Consider the following 6,010-nt stretch of genomic DNA (forward strand, 5'->3'; position numbering starts at 1 on the left):
CCACTGACAGCACTAGACAGGTCATCAAGACAGAAAATCAGCAAAAAAAATGGACTTAAACTATACCCTACAACAAATGGACGTAACAGATATTTACAGAACATTTTACCCAACAATTGCAGAATATACATTCTATTCATCAGCACATGGAATGTCCTCCAACATAGACCATATGATAGGCCACAGAATGAGTCTCAGTAAATTTAAGAAAATCAAAATTATGGCCAGGCCTGGTGGCTCATGCCTGTAATCCCAGCACTTTGGGAAGCTGAGGTGAGTGGGTCACCTGAGGTCAGGAGTTCGAGACCAGCCTGACCAACATGGCAAAACCCCATCTCAACTAAAAATACAAAAATCAGCTGGGTGTGGTGGCACATGCCTGTAATCCCAGGTACTTGGGAGGCTGAGGCAGGAGAATCACTTGAACCTGGGAGGTGGAGGTTGCAGTGGGCTGAGATCATATCATTGTACTCCAGACTGGGCAACAAGAGTGAAACTCCGTCTCAGAAAAAAAAAAAAAAAAGGAAAATCAAAATTGTATCAAGTACTGTTTCAGACAAAACTGGAATAAAATTGGGAATCAACTTTAAAAGGATCCCTCAAAACCATGCAGATACATGGAAATTAAATAACCTGCCCCTGAATGATCATTGAATCAAGAATGAAATCAAGATGAAAATTTAAAAATTCTTTGAACTGAACAATAATAGTGATACAATCTATCAGCACCTCTGGGATACAGAAAAAGCAGTGATAAGAGGAAAGTTCATAGCATTAAATGCCTACATCAAAAAGTCTGAAAGAGCACAAATAGATAATCTGAGGTCACACCTCATGGAACTGAAGAAACAAGAACTATCCAAACCCAAACCCAGCAGAAGAAAAGAAATAACAAAGATCAGAGCAGAACTTAATGAAATTGAAACAAACAAACAAACAAAATACAAAAGATAAATGAAACAAAAAGCTGGTTCTTTGAAAAGATAAACAAAATTGATGGACCAACAGTGAGATTAACCAAGAAAAGAAGAGAGAAGATCCAAATAAGCTCAATGAGAAACAAAATGAGAGCTATTACAACTGATACCACAGAAATACAAAAGATTATTCAAGGCTACTATGAATACCTTTATGCACATAAACTAGAAAACCTAGAGGAGATGGATAAATTCCTGGAAATATACAACCCTCCTAAATTAAAACAAGAAGATATACTAAATAGAATCTCTGAACAGACCAATAACGAGTAGTGAGATTGAAATAGTAGTTTAAAAATTGCCAACAAATAAAAGTCCAGGACTAGAGGATTCACAGCTGAATTCTATCAGACATTCAAAGAACAATTGGTACCAATGCTGTTGACACTGTTCAAAGAGAGAGAGAAGGGGGGAATTCTCCCTCAATCATTCTATGAAGCCAGTATCACCCTAGTACCAAAATGAGAGAAGGACATAACAAGAAAAGAAAACTACAGACTAATATCTTTGATGAACATAGATGCAAAAATTAACAACAAAATACTAGCTAACTGAATCCAACAGTATATCAAAAAGATAATTCACCATTATTAAGTGGATTTCATACCAGGGATGCAGGGATAGTTTAACATGTAAGTCAATAAATGTGATGTACCACATAAACAGAATTAAAAATAAAAATCACACAATTTTCTCAATAGATGCAGAAAAAAAATCTGACAAAATCCAGCATTGCTTTATGATTAAAACCCTTGCAAAATCAGCATAGAAGAGACATGCTTTAAGGTAATAAAAGCCATCTATGACAAACCCACAGCCAGCATTATACTAAATGGGGAAAAGTTGAAAGCATTCCCACTGAGAACTGGAACAAGACAAGGATGCCCAGTTCCACCACTTCTGTTCAACATAGTACTGGAAGTTTTAGCCAGAGCAGTCAGACAAGAGAAAGAAATAAAGGACATCCAAATCAGTAAAGAGGAAGTCAAACTGTTGCTGTTTGTTGATGATATGACTGTATACATAGAAAACCCTAAAGACTCGGGCCGGGCGCGGTGGCTGAAGCCTGTAATCCCAGCACTTTGGGAGGCCGAGACGGGCGGATCACAAGGTCAGGAGATCGAGACCACCCTGGCTAATACGGTGAAACCCCGTCTCTACTAAAGAATACAAAAAACTAGCCGGGCGACGAGGCGGGCGCCTGTAGTCCCAGCTACTCGGGAGGCTGAGGCAGGAGAATGGCGGGAACCCGGGAGGCGGAGCTTGCAGTGAGCTGAGATCCGGCCACCGCACTCCAGCCTGGGCGACAGAGCCAGACTCCGTCTCAAAAAAAAAAAAAAAAAAAAAAAAAAAAAAAAAAGAAAACCCTAAAGACTCATCCGAAAAGCTCCTAGAACTGGGAAATGAAATCAGCAAAGTTTCAGGAGACAAAATTAATACAAATCAGTAGCTCTGCTATACACCAACAGTGACCAAGCTGAGAATGAAATCAAGAATGCAACCCCTTTTACAATAGCTGGAAAAAATATTTAGGAATACATATAACCAAGGAGGTGAAAGATCTCTACAGGTAAAACTACAAAACACTCCAGAAAGTAATCATAGATGACACAAACAAATGGAAACACATCCCTTGCTCATGGATGGGTAGAATCACTATTGTGAAAATGACCATACTTCCAAAAACAATCTACAAATTTGATGCAATTCCCATCAAAATACCATCATCATTGTTCACAGAACTAGAAAAAAAATTCTAAACTTTTTATGGAACCAAAAAAGAGCTCACATAGCCAAAGCACGACTAAGCAAAAAGAACAAATCTGGAGGCATCACATTACTTGACTTCAAACTATACTATATGGCCATAGTTACCAAAACAGTATGGTACCAGTATAAAAACAGGCATATAGATCAATGAAACAGAATAGAAAACCCAGAAATAAAAGTCAAATTCTTACAGTCAACTGATCTTTGACAAAGCAAAGCAAATAAAATAAAATAATAAAATGGGGACAGGACACGCTATTCAACAAATGGTGTTGGGATAATTGGCAAGCCACATGTAGAAGAATGACACTGGATCCTCATCTCTCACCCTATACAAAAATCAACTCAAAATGGTTCAAAGACTTAAATCTAAGACCTAAAGTCATAAAGATTCTAGAAAATAACACTGTGAAAACCTTTCTAGACATTGGCTTAGGCAAAGACTACATGACCAAGAACCCAAAAGCAAATGGAACAGAAACGAAGATAAATAGATGGGATTTAATTAAACTAAAAAGATTCTCCACAGCAAAACAAATAATCAATAGAATAAACAGACAACCCACAGAGTGGGAGAAAATCTTCACAATCTATTCATCTGACAAAGGACTAATTTCGAGAATCTACAAATAACTGAAATAAATCAGCAAGGAAAAAGCAATCTCATCAAAAAGTGGGCTAAGGACATGAATAGGCAGCTCTCAAAAGAAGGTACATAAATGGCCAACAAGCATATGGAAAAATGCTCAACATCACTAATTATCAGGGAAGTGAAAATCAAAACCACAATGCAATACCACTTTACTTCTGCAGGAATAGCCATAATCAAAAAATCAAAAAGTAATAGATGTTGGTGTGGATGTGGTGAAAAGGGAACACTTTTACACTGTTGAAGGGAAAGTAAACTAGTACAATCACTATGGAAAACAGTGTGGAATTTCTTTAAGAACTAAAAGTAGATCTACCATTTAATCCAGCAACCCCACTACTAGATATTTTCCCAGAGGAAAACAAGTAATTATACAAAAAAGATACTTGTACATGCATGTAATTTGCAGTTGCAAAAATGCGGAACCAGCCCAAATGCCCCATCAATTAATGTGTGGATAAAGAAAATGTGATGATACTACTCGTCCATAAAAAGGAACAAAATAATCTGCAGCAACCTGGATGGAATTGAAGATTGTTATTCTAAGTGAAGTAACTGAGGAATGGAAACCAAACATTGTATGTTCTCACTCATATGTGGGAGCTAAGCTGTGAGGACACAAAGGCATAAGAATGATACATTGTACTTTGGGGACTTGGGAGAAAGGGTGGGGGTGACAAGGGATAAAAAGACTACACATTGGGTACAGTATACACTGCCAAGTTGATTGGTGCACCAGAATATCAGAAATCACCATTAAAGAACGTATGCATGTAACCAAACACAACCTGTTCCCCAAAAATCTATTGAAATAAAAAAATTAAAAATTAAAAAAAGAAGCAAAAGAGTGAATGGAGATGAATATGCAGAGACAGAGAAAAAAGACTTTCAGGTAATTTGGTGCTATATAAATGTGATGTTTTCATTGTATGGCTTCATTCCTACAAAACTCTTTATTATGACAATATGACAATTACCAGAGACATTTTCTCACTATATAATTGGTTATGTACTACTCTAGTAATGCTCTAGGACTTTGAATACATCTTATCACCACTGTTATCTATTGTCCTGAGAGAAGTTCTAGCTTCTTCACCAGAGATAACCAGTTCCTCCAATAAATACATCACAATTATTTTCTCTTTTCCTCTATTTCTTTTCTTTTTACACTTTTCAGTGTAGTTCACATATCTTAAATGTTCACTTGGTGGAGATACATATGTGTGTGTGTCAGGGGGTACACATACTACTGATCAAGATATGCAAGATATAGAACATTTCAGCCCTCTGGGAGGCTCCCTTGTGCTGCTTCCAAATCAATACCTCTATTCTATTTTATCTTGCTTCTTTTGCTAAACCTGGTATTTCTGAGATTAATTAATGTCATAATGCATAGCTTGTTCTTTATATTGCTGTTATTTCTTTACAATCTGCTACAAAATATTGCTACTTATTTTTCTGTGTTATTGTTGGTGGTTATTTTTATATTTTTGGTTATTATTAATAAATTGCCTATGAACATTCTATTATATGACTTCTGGTGGTTATATTTATTTCTCTTGCATATATAACCAGGAATGGAATTTATGGGTCATAAGGAATGCATATGTTTAGTTTTAGTAGATACTACCACAATGTTTTCCAAAGTGATTGTACTAATTTAAACTCTTACCAACAATGAGGAGAGTTCCAGTTGTTTCACATCCTCAGCAACACTTTTAATTATTAGACTTGTTTGCTTCAAATAATGCACATAGGAAAATAGGATTAATACATAGAAAAACATAGCTAAAATACAAAGTGCTACATGATGAGTGTATGATGGGACAAAAAATAAGGAACTGTGGATATTCCCAGACTTTGTCCCTTGTCCAGAAATCTGAGGATAATCTTGCAATTGCTGACCCAGTATTCCCCTTCTTACTATATTTACATGTTTAATGAAGATATAATTTTCATAAATAAAGTGCACAGATCCCAAATGATAGTTGGATGAGTTTTGGCAATTAGGCACGTCTGTGCAACTTCTTCTCAAAACAAGTGGTGTAATATATTCTTCACCATTCAAAGTTATCTCATACCCCTTTCCAATCAATCTCCTCCCTTAAAACTTGCCGACAGAGGCAATCACTTCTTGATTTCTGTTACAAGCCATTTGCACTTTCCCAAACTTCTGCAGATGTCCCATGGGGAAAACTGGTTGTATGTTTGGGGCTTGACTAGGATTCTAATCCTTCAACATAGTCAGCATGACTATCAAAACTCTGAGGGTTTTTTTTCCCCCCTTAGTAAAGTACCTCTACCTTGGTTAGCTCCCATGATTGGCAAATGCTGCTAAGGTAGAAAATGACCAGCATTTGCCAACTTTCTCTAAAAAGGACATTTTCTTCTTTGGAAATTTAGGCAATTTAGCCATTTTTGCTTCTATAGTTGTCTGATGCCTCTAAAAATATTATATTTAAATCTTCGTAAACTTTTTCCTTAATTCTTGTAGCAGAAATGTTGAGCTATTACATTCTACTCCTCCTACTTAAAAGTGGACACTTATTTTCTTTTTAAAAACTATTTTAAAAGAATTTATCACCAAGTACTTATTGGTAACCTGTTTTATTCT

Source organism: Trachypithecus francoisi, unplaced genomic scaffold, assembly GCF_009764315.1.
Source record: "Trachypithecus francoisi isolate TF-2019V2 unplaced genomic scaffold, Tfra_2.0 Lachesis_group17, whole genome shotgun sequence".
Taxonomy (NCBI): domain Eukaryota; kingdom Metazoa; phylum Chordata; class Mammalia; order Primates; family Cercopithecidae; genus Trachypithecus; species Trachypithecus francoisi.